Here is a 16,855-nt window from a genome sequence, read left to right as displayed (position 1 = left end):
GCACCCCCTGCCCTTGATTCATCCAAGCCATTCATTTAGTGGGTTGGGTGTAGTTTAATCAAAGGTAACAATTTTTAATTATAGAAAGATTGGAGAATAATAGAATAGGAGCATCACTGTCTCACAACCTCCCAAGAGATCCAGTCCTTTTATTTTATATAATTTATTTTGGTATTTTAACTAAAATTTTTTTTAAGACCCACTAAATCAATGATTGCATTGTCATCCAAACCAGGCATATCCAAATATTTAATAACTAGAGACTTACAACACATCTGCATCTTCAGATTATTTGTCACTTTATTGTTATAATGTTCAAATAGTTAAATGTTGGGTTAAATTTTTTACATTTAGTTTCTAAGTTATATTTTAAAAAATGTAAACATGTTTCATTTAGCTTCTGTGTTGCACTAGTATATTCTATAGTTACAATTAATTTGGGATTGAATTGTAGTTCGTTGTTCACGTTTGTTGGTAATATACGCAATCCATTTAACCATTTCACAGTTTACTATATGCAGTGTTGCCATATTTCACGGTGTACTATATGTAGTAAACCGTAGTGTTGTGATTTTAAAGTTTTTCCATTTTGTATAGCAATTAATTGGGGGACTAAATCTTCTGTTTTAATTTCGTTTCTTCTGAATTTTTAAAGACAGATTGTCAAGTAGTAATGTAGTGAAAGTTAAATTTACAATAATTCTATGTTGTGCTCTGTGATTGTGTTATCTATGGGGTGGTATTATCCGTTGGTTGTCACGTTGTGCCCTCTAACACCGAATGCATTACAGTTGTGCATTCTAAATGGAATGCATTCTGTTTGTGGTATCAAATTTTAAATGATCTGTGTGTGCACTCTTCTGAATGGTATAATCAATGCTATGGGTTGGTATTCACTGTTGGTTGTTCCGTTGTGCAGTGTTACTTCAAATGCGGTATAGATGAGCATATACAAAGGGAATGCATTCTGATTGTGCTACCCCGTTGTGCATTCTAGCTTTAAATGCATTGCAGTTGTGCATTTAGAAAACTAAAACACACTGATTATGCTATCTAATTTTAAATGCATAGTGTGTGCATTCACAAGTATGGTACATGTACTTTTGAGGGGTGGTAGTATCTATTGGCGAACCCGTTGAGCATACTTACTTCAAATGCATGACAAACTTCTCTCTATTTAGTATGAAATAATCCTATATTATGGTGTATCCTAGCGTTTTGGATTTGCAACAAACTGGAGTTTACCAGTTCTAAACCAATGCAAACTCTTTTCTTACAGATGGATTTGTTGGCATCTTTCGTAGACAGCTAGGAACAACCCTTTCTTGCAGTTCTGATAAGGAACATGAAGCTAAAGCAGATGTAGATGGTATGGCGCGAAACAACAAATCCGCAAGAGTCCGGTGTATATGCAAGCGGCACATGGAATCCTACCTTGGTGAAGACCCCAAGGAGTGGGATTGCGGTCTAACTAGAGGTGACAAAGAGTAGTTAGCAGACCTTCGCAAGCGCTTCACCTGAGCGGTGGAAAATAAGACCGGAGGCTGATAAGCAGCGCATGCCTCTTTGTTTTTGGAACAAAAATCATTGTGTAACTACGTAGTTTGGGGGGTGGGGGGGCAAAAATCATTGTGTAACTACGTAGTTTGGGGGGTGGGGGGGGCACTAGCATTTGTTTTCTCTTTAAATGTGTTGTGTTCTATAGATATATATGTATTATTTTCTAGACACAAATTGGTATTAGTTGTACTGTTTCTCATATTTTCATATGTTTGTCATTAAATCTTCAAAGCTCGTAGTTTTGTTAAATTCCTTTCGTTGGCTTGTTGGTTGTTTTGTTATACAGTTAGCTTGCTATGAATTCTTATGTGTACTCGTAAAGCATTCATTACCTGGTGTATTACGGAGATCGATTTACATTAATATTGTTGGTTTTAATGTTAAGACAGTTGGTGTAGTGCCTTTGTGCTTCAATTTGTTCCTCATTGTTTACTTACCAGTAGTGTTATGAGTTGCTCTACTATCATTAAAATGATTTATTGTGATGATACCATTGTGATGATACCATCATAATACCAAATCATAAGTAAGCGATCAATTTAATTTACCCATAATGAATACCTATAATTAAGTCCCAAACAAAAAATCTAAGACTTAGCTTGTATATTTTTGATTCATGTAAAATGCACACTACTAATCATGTAAAATGCACACCACTAATCCAACAATACCCGACAGAATGCACAGCTAACCACTACTGTATAAAAAAGAGAATTCTAGTGCACTCCTCACTAACTGAAACATTATCTTTTCACTGGTATTCTGTGACAAAACTCGCTAATGTACTATAGTAAAAAAGAAACAAACAGAAACAGACGATTTAAATGTCAAATTTACATTGGACTTCCAGTATTGTATAGGCATGGTAGGTAATTCCGTCGTGCAATGCATTACATCCCCGGTGCCCAAATCCACGTCATTAAACCCTGTAGTAGTTACATGAAAACGGTGTTAGTCAACACGTATAGAGCGGGGGGGGGGGGGGGGGGGGGGGGGGGGTTATAAACATGAAATGGGAGCAATTAAAAACCTGAGACCAAAACCTATCAACGAAGACCAAGCATTCAAAGTCTTACAAAACATTCTAAAATCAGATAATGCCACTGAATGTTAGTAATTATTTTCTCCAATTTTTTTGAATCTGTAACTGCATAATTTGTCTTTTGATTAGAACATTTATATACAATAGGGAAATTTGTATTTTCTTAACTTTCTAATACCGTTGGTAAATGGTCACAGGCCCCAGTAGCTATTCCATTATTTTAATATCGAAAATACTCCATGGTCACAGGCCCCAGTAGCTATTCCATTATTTTAATATCGAAAATACTCCAGGGAGGTCCACCATATGTATCAACTGTCAAAATCTGTGCAAAACCCGTCTTAGATCACAAGGTGGGGGTCACCCAATGCAGATCCTCGAATAATATAATGGATGGAGATTTCCATCATCGCTCAACTAAGTCGTAATCACATTATTAGTAATTAATTGTATGATGATTGTTAACTAGTAAATGCAGATTGCCATCCTTACTTATTAAATTATAGCTTAGCTTAATTATATTAAGGCATCCCCAAGTGATTTGAATATGATAATACCAATGTATAGTGATAATTGGGACATAGTAGAATTCAATATTCCACCAATAACAAATGAAAATTTTGTGGGTACAGTGTTTATAATTGGTTGTAGTGTATTACAAATGGAACAATACTCTTCCCTAATATAATTGACTGTAGTGTATTAGAAAAATGAGGACAGAGGCTCCTTCTGAAGCTCCCAAGAAACAGTGACGAAAGAAGCTCAAGTCTAATGCCTCCACTGCATCGAGGTCACCCCACACAACCAAAACAAAGTCAAAATTAGGCAACAATGAACGTATTTTCTAAACATGTTGCACTAACTTTTTCGAAACTCCTTCACTCAAAAAAGCTTTGCAAAGATGGAAAGCAGTGAGGCGTAGAATTAAATGTATCAATCTGGAGGGAGCAGGGAGTAGTAAAGCTTTGCAAAGATGGAAAGCAGTGAGGCGTAGAATTAAATGTATCAATCTGGAGGGAGCAGGGAGTAGTTTGAATATGTGATTAAAGAGAGATACAGATATCACCAAAAAAAAAAAACGACGTAGGTGCAGCGGATAGACTCCGACAGACCACAGATGGCGTCAACAAGTGCAACACCAAAAAAAGAAAAAAAAAAAAAGGGGGGGGGGGGGGGGGGGGGGGGGGAAGAAGGAAACCTGTGAACGCATGCGCCGCTGCACGAATCGCCGGAAGCCCACCGCGGTGCGTATTCCCATTGCGACGAAGAAGCGACGTCCGGGAGCGTAGAGCCGTGATTACCGTAAAACAGTAAAACAAGCGCGGAAGTCGTATCTGAAGTCCAATTCGTTCTAAAAAAAAAAAAAAAATCTAAAAATGCCCTAAGTGCAACATGTGTGCCGGTGCATCGGAAGGAAATGCACCATTATGCAGGGTCGTCAGATGCACGAAATCAATGCACCAGATCAATGCACAAGTTCATACATTAATATGAGTGTGCACCTGAAAATTCGCATATATATATATATATATATATATATATATATATATATATATATATATATATATATATATATATATATATATATATCAGCTATTATTAAGAAAATTAATTTTTTAATTATTTTAGTTTATTTTTGGTGGTGTTGCTTGAGTTTTGAATGTCGAATGATTATCCATTCATTAATGAGAAGTTAAAAAGATAGTCTCATCCTAAACAACTCATAACCATAAGTTAATCCATACATGTTGGATAGCCTTCAAATTAATTGACCAAATCCACAGAATAACATATCCTTTGATCTCCACTAACACTATAAATAACAATGGCCACACCTCTCAACAATCGCCCACCAAAAACACTACAAAGCAAGCCAAGAAATAAAACAGAGTAAAAGCCATAAAAAATATATAAAAACATATTATAGAAATGGCTGTCAATCAAAAGCTTAATAGTTACACTGTTTTTTATGTTCATGGTTGTCTTCTCCTCTATGCATGATGTTTATGTTTATGCAGACTCAGATATATTTGGCGGTTGGTTAAAGAAGGTTGAAGATAACATAAAGCCTATTCAATTTCATTCGAGGAAATTAATGACAGTTTATGATAAGTCCACCACTATTAAACCCATTGATACTCGTGCTTTTCATTCAAACACGATGAAGTCAGACTCTGACATATTTGGGGATTGATGCATGACCAACTTACCAGACATATATAATTCAGACTTTTCAAACATCAAGCGACATGGGCATGCAATAAGGGCAACCAAATACTAAAGAGTAAAGAGTACTTCCAAAATCATTGGGCATGGGCTCAGAGAAAATAATAAAGTAATGGAGTGTGATTCAAATCTTACATTTTGTAAAATATAATATATTATTTTTTGTTTCACCACCAAAAATAATATTTGTACGGATCATTAATGAAATTTCATATTCCCATTGCATTTTGATTTGATTTGATTTGTTACGTTGAACTTCTTAATTACCTAATGCATGTTCAATCTTTTACCCCAAAATTTTTGTGTATGAAACAAACAAATAGACGTACCATAGAAGTATTTAATTTCTGCCTTATATCCTTACTAGCTAGTTTTACATTGATTTAATGCATACCGTTTATTTATATTTAATTAAGTAATTTAAAATCAATGCAAGATTATTTAAGAGAAGTTCTAGTTGAAATTTCTAAATATTTATTATAGGTAGTATGTGTTATAAATCCTTATTTATGGACATTATTATGACATTGATTACTTGTTTTGTAACTGTTGTAACAGTCAATGTGTATAGATTATATATATGATGTATAAGGATATAATGAGAAAAATACACACCAGAAGATTCTCCCTTGTCTCTATATTTCTTTTAACACGTTATCGGTACTTTGCTCTATTATCGCCTTGTGATCGCGCAATCCCGACCAGCGTCTCCTATCGCCAGTGCGACGCTACCTCTAACGCGATCGATGGCCGATCTGGTGATACAGTGGCCGTCTACTTCTAGCACAGAGAAAAGAGATTATGGGCAATTATATGTTTTAAAGGAAAGGAAAATCAATATATTGGAAATCTGTCCTCGTATACTGATCTTGTATTATTGGGATACATGAGTATTAATAATCAATTGATCATATTGGTACATTTTCTGTGGACTTGGGAGATGATGATGCCAAATCTCAGATCTTGCTTTGTTGCGTTGCTACTTGCAAAGATAATGTTTACCACAAGAAAGTAATATGACTGCCCTTTGTGCTCAAAATGATATTCCACATTATTTTGGTTCAAAGTTCTTTTGCTTCTAAACATGGTCTTAATCCATTGATACTCGGTGATCAGTAATTTCACCTACAGAAGCTAGTTGGCTGCATGAGGCATAGATGAAATGGTCTATTTCTTTTATTGTTTATGTCAATAAAAGTTGCATCTTTAAGCTATAATGAGACTATTTTTTTTGCTTCCCAAGATGATAACATTTGTATTGTACCTAATGAAACTGGAAGCAATTTCTCTCAGAAGCAAACTTGTCCCTATCCATCTTGCAGTACTTCGGGTAGAATAATGGACACATTGGAAATTATCCATTTATGAATATGTTATGCCTTTTTGAAAATTTCTTATGTTAAGTGATTGAGTCATTTTACTATACTGCAATCTGAATTCAAGATTTGAATGTTTTTTTGAAGTACAAAAAGGCACATCTCGTGGTGTGGGTGCATGCTATGCCAATGGTATTTAAATATATTCTGAAGTCCTCAATCACCAAATGGATGCCCAGAAGGCACAAGCACTCAGTTTGCCTGAAGCAAACTCGATATTGAATGATAATGATGATTGCAGTACGAGCTTGAAGATTATGGTGATCATGATGGACATTTTATCTATTTTATCTTTATATGACATGTGTATCATGAATATTTAATCATATTCTCAAGTCATTTTATATTCATTTAAATGCTATGATGATATCTATTATGGGCTCTTTGTATGTTGTTATACATGTCAACCTATCAACTGGAATGTGGTAAATGATATTTTTGAACTTAGAAGAGTGAATATCTTTGTAGATAATGCTGACTGTGCATGTATTATTTAAGATAAGAATATGTCATATGCATTAGCATCTAGTTGATGCCTAGCATTTGAGAGCTTAATTGAAATATATAATGTTGCGGCACACTTGCATACATTGTTCAGTGTTGGTTAACACATGACAATCACTTTTGTCACAATTTGCTCTCTTTTGCAATGTGGTTATGCGTATATCATAAAAGAAAATGTGGCATAACAATTATTTGCTATAGGCCATAAATGTTAAGATTTATTATAAATCTTACTAGAAGCTTTGCCCGGATGGCAAATCAAAGCCACTGTTTATTATGGGACAATCCCTGAAGGATCGTTTTAATCAACAAGTGGTCATAGTCTGAATTCTAAATATAGTTTTGCCTAGAAGGTAAATCAAGAGCACTATTTTTATTTGTCACCCGTTATCTTGCCCCAACCCTCGATTATAGATATTTGATCTAAAAGGATTTATAGACCCTAAGTCAATCCCTGAAGGATATTTGGTGTATGCGGGTCTCATTGTCAATGGTCGTATTGTACTCCAGTAGTAGTACATGACAAAATTATGCTAAGTGTTTGGTCATTGGGCTATTTTTTAATATGGTCTGGAAGACCCTGAATGTGGATTGATCTTTAAGGTGACTAATGACTCATGAATGAAGTTTGCAACTTCTATTTCTAATGTTATGCTACTCTCCAAAAGTCAATATTGACTCACATCATGTTGGTTTGCCTGAAGCAAACAAGTTGTGTTCTTTTTACACATAGTAATCACTGCCTGAAAATTCTGACCGGCGCAGTTTGAAAATTAAATTCGTGAAACATACTTGTTGAACTCCTTTTGGCATGAAATTTTTTATGGAGAACCTAGACTCGTGATATTTGATGTCTGTAAAAATATTTTGTTAAAAATATGTTTTGGTTATTCCAGAAAAATTTGTAAAGTTTTGGCAGTGTGCTGCCAATTATTTTTCTGCCTGGAGCAATGTTGTGAAAAATTTCAGAAAAAATACTTTCACACCTTGGATTGACATGAAAATATTTATGTACGTTCTAGACTTACTGAACTACATATCTGCCAAATTTTGTGTCAAAATGTGTTACCGTTTTCCCCCAGAAAATTCTGCAATCCAGGTCAAAATTCTGAAAATTTTCTGCCGTTTTCAGCTTGTATATCTTGCTATTTTGTGATGTTTTCATGCTGATATGAAACTATGAAATAAAATGAGAGCTTGCTTGGAAAAGTGCTATTTTTGACTCCCCGAAATAAGAATGAATGGGCCCGGCAGCGAACATGTGCTCATTATTCTTCGGCAAACGGTACTTCTCTCATTTTTCTAATTTATGAATTAATAAACAATATCTCTTGTCATGTCATGCCTTGTGTGTACCAAACATGATACTCTTTATTTAATGGATGTGCATGACTCAATTGAGAGTTTGGTGTCCAAGACATAAGGGACAATTATATCACATGCTATTGCATGCTTCTCTTTAATTGACAACTTTTAGCATATAATCTCTTGATTAGGCTCATATAAGAGCTTTTTGTTATTTCTTGTTGGCAATTAATTATTTGCTATAGGCCATAGCTATTGGGATTCATCACCCAACTTATAAGTGTGGCAATATTATGAATTCTCAATATGGTTAGGTTGCACCTGACGTTGCTAAACCTTAGCTTGCATGTGATAACAATTAAAGGCTATGACATGTTTACAGTGCTAGTTTCTGCTATAGAAATTCTTTGACATGAGATTTGGGCATATGATATTTAAGTTTATAGCCCTCATTTTTCTATATTTATTTGCCCAGAAGGTAGATTAAGGACTTTAATTCTATGAGTCATTCTTTAGGATGAACCTTGACGATAAATTCTTGACCAAAAATGGTCCACCTATCCCATCAATCCCTGAAGGATTGCTATGACGTAACTATGAGTCAAATTCTTTTTATCCAAGTCTAACTCAATGCATATCACAAATCAATCCCTCAAGGATTGCTATACCCCCTTTTTCACCTAGTACGTGGTTTCAGAAGTAACATTTCCCTATCTGCGTTATTTTATTTGCGCATGTTGGTCCCAAAAGAGGTAAGGTGAAAGTCTAGAGGGGGGGAGGGGGGGGGGGGTGAATAGACTTTCAAACTTTTTGCACAATATAACAATTGGTAAGCCAGAGATAAACCAAAACTCTTAACTAGATTGTTAGAGTATGGTGCGTAGCGGAAATTAATAAATGATACGGTGTGTGTGTAGATCGTGTCAAGATTATTCTCGTGAGAAGCAAGCAAGAGCAGTAAGTAAAGAAAGGAGTAAATAACACAAGGCAATTTATAGTGGTTCGCGAGGTGGTGTAATCCTCCTACTCCACTTGCTCTTTTCTCCAAGAGCTAATTCACTATATCCACCACTTCTTGGTTCCAAGATATAATGAATTCCGTGATCTAGTGCTTTGATCACCAAGACCACACTAATCACACCCAGTGACACCAACACTGCTGTTTCGGGTTTCACGTCGCCGCGTTACTTTCCCAGGATTTCACGACTCCGCATTACTTTCCCCCCGTCTTCTACGATCCGGTAGAAACGTATCTTCCGTGATCTGGTGCTTTGATCACCAAGCCCACACCAATCACGCCCAATGTCCTTCGACACTGCTGCTTCGGATCTCACAGCTCCGTGTGACAATCCAGGATTTCACAACTCCGTGTTACTTTCCTCCTTTCCCTTGTTTTGCTCCAAAACAAGTTTTGCCTTGATTCCAACTTTTGAGACTCTGTAGATGATCTTCGTTGATGCGCTGAGTCTCTTGAAGTTGATGAAGATTTTAACACTCTTGGATATTTCTTTTCTAAGCTCTGTATCACTCTGAGTGTTTATCTCACAAAAGATAGAACAATTTAAGCTCCTGAGATGGAAAGCTTTCTTTGAATTTTGTATGCTCTGTTTAGCTCTGTTCTTTGCTCTTTGCTTATTTGCTTCTTTCACCCCTACTTTCCAAAGCTTCAATCTTCATCTATTTATAGCTGGTAATGAGAATATTTCTGTTGGAGAGAAACGTCCTTATTTTTGAATTTCTCTTAGCTGTATAGCCTTTTGTCAGAAGATAAGATAACGTTGCAGATATGTCAGAGATTTCAAGTTGAGCTTGAGGTTTTAGCAAAAATGGCGTCCCATGAATCTCCATCTGGTGTAGATCACGCCTCTAGTTAGACTAGTATTTTTGCTTCTGCAACTTTTCCTCTGTACTTCGCGTGTCTGGGTCTGTAGAGTGCTTCCAGACTTCATCTCTTCAATTGACTTGGGAAATCTCTTCCCTTGTGAAACTTTATTCCTTGCTATTTTGGGAAATGAAATCTCTATCCCTTGCTAGATTTGTCAATTGAAATCTCTATCCCTTGCTAGATTTGTCAATTGAAATCTTGTAGAGTGCTTCCAGACTTCATCTCTTCAATTGACTTGGGAAATCTCTTCCCTTGTGAAACTTCATCCCTTGCTATTTTGGGAAATGAAATCTCTATCCCTTGCTAGATTTGTCAATTGAAATCTCTATCCCTTGCTAGATTTGTCAATTGAAATCTTATCCCTTACTTGTTTTGGACTTGCAATCTCATCCCTTGCAATTTATATCTCCAATTGAATTGAAGCCTTGATCTCATCCCTTCAAATTGAAATTGCCTTCCCTTCGAGATATCATCGAAATTGCATCCCTATGTCAATTTCCGGTCCCTTCGAGATATCATCGAAATTGCATCCCTATGTCAATTTCCGGGGATACCAATTTGAGAAACTTCATCCCTTCACTTGAAATCTCATCCCATAGTCAAATTGGAAATCTCATCGAAATTGCATCCCTATGTCAATTTCCGGGGATACCAATTTGAGAAACTTCATCCCTTCACTTGAAATCTCATCCCATAGTCAAATTGGAAATCTCATCCCATAGTCAAATTGGAAATCTCATCCCATTTGACTTTGCAAATTGCATCCCTTCGGCCAAACCATCGCCTCTTACTTTAACTGATGGAATTAAACTTGGCTTCTTTAAAATATGTGGGATGTGAGATTCAAACCTGTGACCTTGCACATAATATTTCAAGCTTCTACCCCATCTCGTCCGTACAACCTTTGAGTCATCTTCTGGTTTCACTTGGTGTACTCCTTTCTTTCCATAGATGCTTGATCTTCAAGATAGCTTCATGCAAACTTCAAGTCACGTTCTTTCTTCTTCGGGATTTCTTGAGGGATTTCTTCTTGAATATCATACGCATACATCTTCCTCTTTTGTTTTCCATTTTCACTAGGCAAATTCTTGATTTTTTTATATCTTCTTCATCCATTTCCTCAACTAATGAATTTATTTTTCCCTTTCTTGGTCTATGACTCGACTAGTCTAATAAAAAATAAAATTGGCGATCTACGAATTACAATATGGCTTATCAAAATCTATTACAATTTATTCCTAACAGCGCAGTCTATTTGATATCACCACCACAACGTACCTCTAAAAGGGCTATCAAAGAAACCTCCGTCGTCTATTGATTAAATACCGAAAACCCATGATAGGGGATCAATACATATAATTGGGTACGTTGACTGCATTCCTAATGATTTCTCGGCATTAGGGGAGATAATATACTACTCCGTAGCTTTTTGGAATGCCAAGAAATTTCATAAGAATAAAAACATCTTCATTATTTAAATCCATGTACTAGTTAGATTATATTGAACTGGAAGTTCAAAAGATAATCTATTTGCGATTTTAGCAAATAATCTGCCAAATACATCTATTGATCATAATGATCATAAAAGAAGTGGCTATGTCCTATATCCTTGGACCAAACATATCTATCGATACTCCTTGACACTAGAAGTGTAGGAGATCTATCTGTGAAAGAGATATGGATCATAATACTAGATCTAGTAAAGAAATATTGTCACTCTTGAAATAGCTTGAACAATTATGTCCTGCAGACGTTCGTCCAGATGACGAAAAACCCTAGTAAAATTTATAGGTGCACCAAACAAACATAATACTAGGGATGCGGAACGACCAGATCAAAATATCTTTGGGAAATGTTTAGAATCTGGTTGTTTTAGAAATTGCCATTACTTTTACAAATATCGGAGTTTTTACAAAAAGGTTATAGTTGTCGACAATACAATTGCCATTACAAATTGCTCGTTATATAATCTGGATCCAGAGTTAGGCACCAGAAGTGCCATGACTATTTAATATATAAAGGAGCAATTAAGGCATAGCTCGACTCGCTAAAATGAATAAATTCTCTTTATAACAATACAACATTTGAGCGTTAACCCTGAAGGTTACAAATGAGTGTGTGCATGAAAAAGAAATAAGAATAATGAGGTGATAAAGCGAGTTTTGTAGCCTATGGGTTCAAGCAGAGACCCTTAATTGATTTTAATCAAATATACTCTCCCACGGTAAATGGCATTAAGTTCCGCTACATAATACAATTGGCAGAATAATAAATTTAGATATGCAGCTAAATTTATCTTGAGAAATCCCTGATGGATTCATAATTCTCGAAATGAGGATTTTTAAGTATTATTATGTGTCATTATTTACTCTTTAAAGGGTTGCGAATGGAGTTAATATCCTCATTGAAGGAATAATATGTACCATTGTGTGCTCGATAAAGGGTTGATAATGAACTTATTTATTATTTATTATCTCAGTCAAGATTGATGGTGTAAACATCAATGAAATATATAAAGAGCTTGATAATGTCAGTTCATGCTTAAAGGCTGAGACTTTTGAAATAAAAAGCTTGTGAAAGCTATAAGTATTATCTCGACTTGAAGATCGAGTTTTTCTTTGAAGTTTTCTTTTATATACACCAGTCAGCCTACATCTAAAAATGTTTTTTTTTTTCACATGTCTATATGCATATAAGTGTCATGTTTTTATCAAACTAAAGGTTGCCTAATAATCTCTTGAAGCAGATAAGGAACCTTTTTGGACTCGAAGTCCCTTACTTCATTATCGTTGGAGCACCATTATAGAACCAGAAGTTCCATAACCGCAACATATTTGCGATAAAATTGCTAGCAAAATCTAGTGCTCCCCCTACAAATGAAGTACTTGAATAATGATTGACATATCCTCCAGCATCTTCGAGATACAAAAACATGACATTTATGTAAGAAACCATGATACGATTTTAATAGGCTACTTGGGTACTGGATGTTTTTGTTTGATCCCCGCAATGCCAAGTCCAAACTGATTATACAATGTCTTTCCATAAATGTTCAAAATGAGGACAATAATACTTGTGTTGCACAAATGTTATATGAGCTCTAGAAGAGCCATAAGATTATTAGTCATTTACTCTAGTGACAATCCAGAATATTTGTCCAATCCATTTCTTCAAATTTTTGAAATATATGTAGAACTTGAAGATTGTTATCTTCAGGGGGAGACATGAAGTACATTTACTCGAATCAATCCGGAAGATTGAATGTGAAATCCTGAAGATTAAGTCATAAAAGACTAACAGTTGCGCATTATTTGCAACACATAAATTCATAAATATCATGTACTCTTTTCCTCACTAGTTTTCTCCCATTGGGTTTTTCTAGAGTGGTTTTTAACGAGGCATGAGTATGATATATAATAATGTAAATGGGAAAATGTTACAAAATAATTGCTTCAGTCGACAAATCTCAAAATCCTGAAGATTATGCCGATTATGCCTTGAAGGCGGTTGTACTCTTTTTCCCTTAACTAAGTTTTTCCCACAGGGTTTTCTTAAGTTAAGGTTTTTAATGAGGCGACCAATACAATATATGTTTTTACATATATCATGTACTCTTTTCTTCAACTAGGTTTTTTTTCCCACGTGGTTTTCCTAGTGAAGTTTTTAATGAGGCATAAATGTATGCTATCCATGTACCTTGTACTCTTTTCTTGTTTAGGTTTTTCCCACAGGGTTTTCCTAACAAGTTTTTAATGAGGCAAGATCGTGGTGTTATAATGTCCAAGGGGGAGTGTTATAAATCCTTATTTATGGACATTATTATGACATTGATTACTTGTTTTGTAACTGTTGTAACAGTCAATTTGTATAGATTATATATATGATGTATAAGGATATAATGAGAAAAATACACACCAGAAGATTCTCCCTTGTCTCTATATTTCTTTTAACAGTATGTATTTTTTTTTTTTTTGGGTAATGATTATAGGTAGTATGGATTAAGTAGTAGTTTTGTTAATTCGCTTTTCAATAGGTTTGTCATTGTCTTCATTGCTTGTCCACCTCTTTTTTTTGTTTGTAGTGTCTCACGTGTAATTGAGTTACTGGTGTTAATTTGTAAAAATAATAAATTTGGTCTGGTCTAATTAGTTTTGTTACATTAAATAAATAAATGCATGAAATCCCTAAGTTGTCCCTTGTATTGTATTTATAAAGTTGTCATTTTTATGAATTGGACCCACTAATTTATTATCAAAGGCTAATTCATCTAATGAAAAGTTGATTCTCTTGCAAATATATTTATAAAAGTATCATTTTTATGAATTGGACCCGCTAACTTATTATCAAAGGCTAATTTATTATTATTATTTTTTTTGGTAGAGATTATCAAAGGCTAATTTATCACGTCAAGAGAGAGATTAGGAGGGATGGATAAAAGTACTCATATTTATATGTGCGTAAAACTTTAATGATTTAATTAAGAATAATTTTGTCCGGAAAAAAATAGTACAATATTTGTAAAGATGTACAATTGTAAAATATTAATGTGTCTTTTTCAGAATAATCAAAATAAGATTAATTAAATAAAAAAAAAAAGAAAAAAAAAACTTAACCTAAATTTGTTTTTTTTTTTTCTTAAATACAAGAAAATTATTTTCAAAGGTTCCTTTTTTGCAATATTATTTGATGCTCAATTTTGAAATGCTATGTATATAGTCTAGCTAATTAATTGACCAAAATTCTTTTTAAATTTTATATTACATTTTTAATACACTCTAACATATTTACAAACCTAATATCTACATCTACACCTACAAACGTAATAATAAGAGCTAATAATGTTAACCCCCTAACGAGAACTAAAAAATGTTGATGTGATTGTTTGTTGAAATGAATAGTTCATATTATTTTGATTTTAGTATTTTTTTTTATTATTTTTCATACTTACCCTCTATTATATCATTTAGTTTTCCAAAATAACCTTGCATTCTGTTAGATATTTATTATTCTTTAACTTACTCATTTCTATCTACATCTACAATTCTAATAAGAGCCAATAATGTTAGGCCCTTAACTGGAACAAAAAAATGTCGGTCCTATTGTTTCTTAAAATGAATGGTTCGTATTATACTATTGTTTCTTAAAATGAATGGTTCATATTATTTTTATTTTAGTATTTTTTATTGATTTTCCTTATTTACCCTCTATTATATTATTTTCTTCCCTTGAATAACCTAAATTCCGTTAGCATAAACTTTAGTAACGGAATATTCCGTTAAGTATTTATTATTTTAACTTACACATTAATTTCTATAAGAAAAGTCTTAGTTTCGAACCACATCCCAATTACAGTTGGCATAATTGTTAAACATATACTACGAATATGTTAAAATATATTTAAAATATATATAATATAAAATTTAACATAAACTTTGTTCAAATAATTAGTCTGCCTAAATACATAACATTCAAAGTTAAGCATCAAAGATTATAAATCAAGAACTTTAAAAATCATTTGATTAGAAAAAAACTTAATATTCTTTAGATTATTTAGATTAGAAAAAAAACTTAATATTTTAATTATACTTTTGCATTAATAAATTTTGTATGTATTTTTTTTAAAAAAAATCAATGATTGCATTATTGTTGATGAAAAGTATATACGCCACTTTATTACTCTTTAAACTAAATTAAGTAGTAGCTACAACAAAAAAATAATACATATGCATTTAATTAATTTAGAATTAGATGTCTATAATGTCTTTATTTTTTTAAAAAAAAAATTATTCATTATAAAAAAATTTAAAAATAGATATAATTTCATTAGTTATATTATCTTTATTTTCTACAATTCAAAGATTCATTACCTTCAAATTTATCAATTTATTATATTCACTGCATTGTCCATTGTCTTCTTTTTACATTATCTTGTAATTAAATATCAAAGTTATAATACAAAATACATTATATATATTTATTTACCAAGTATTTTATACAAATATAATAAATATTAATATTTTGTTTAATACTTTCACATGATAACCTACAACACACATCTCACAATGCATGAAACATGTAGGGAAAATTACCACTACCAAATATCGATGAGAAAATTCAATAAATATTATCCTGCATTTATATATTTTAAATTACCGATTTAAATAAACAAATTCAATATTTATTTACATATATATGCATGAACATCTCCGATATGAATGACCACCTGGCAATGTGGACACGGTTCCATAGCACAATTTGCCCACTTTATTGCTCTTAAACTAAATAAAGTAGTAGCTACAACAAAAAATAATACATATGCATTTAATTAATTTAGAATTACATGTCTATAATGCCTTTATTTAAAAAAAATTATTCATTATAAAAAATTTAAAAATAGATATAATTTCATTAGTTATATTATCTTTATTTTCTACAATTCAAAGATTCATTAACTTCAAATTTATTAATTTATTATATTCACTGCATTGTCCATTGTCTTCTTTTTACATTATCTTGTAATTAAATATCAAAGTTATAATACAAAATACATTATATATATTTATACTTACCAAGTATTTTATACAAATATAATAAATATTAATATTTTGTTCAATACTTTCACATGATAACCTACGACACACATCTCACAATGCATAAAACATGTAGGGGAAAACTACCACTACCAAATATCGATTAGAAAATTCAATAAATATTATCTTGCATTTATATATTTTGAATTACCGATTTAAATAAACAAAAATTCAATATTTATTTACATATGCATGAACATCTCCGATATAATATTGCGTTGATATACTGTGAAATACTTATTTAAAAATAATCATTGGGCATTATCCCATTAGCGCAAAGCGCGTACAAAAACTAGTATTTTTATAAGGAATGTCGCAGGTCCGAACCCCATCACAATCAAAATTGACATAATTGTTAAACATATAT

Source organism: Ipomoea nil, unplaced genomic scaffold (assembly GCF_001879475.1).
Source record: "Ipomoea nil cultivar Tokyo-kokei standard unplaced genomic scaffold, Asagao_1.1 scaffold0176, whole genome shotgun sequence".
In the NCBI taxonomy this organism is placed as follows: domain Eukaryota; kingdom Viridiplantae; phylum Streptophyta; class Magnoliopsida; order Solanales; family Convolvulaceae; genus Ipomoea; species Ipomoea nil.
Note: the sequence above shows the minus strand (reverse complement) of the source record.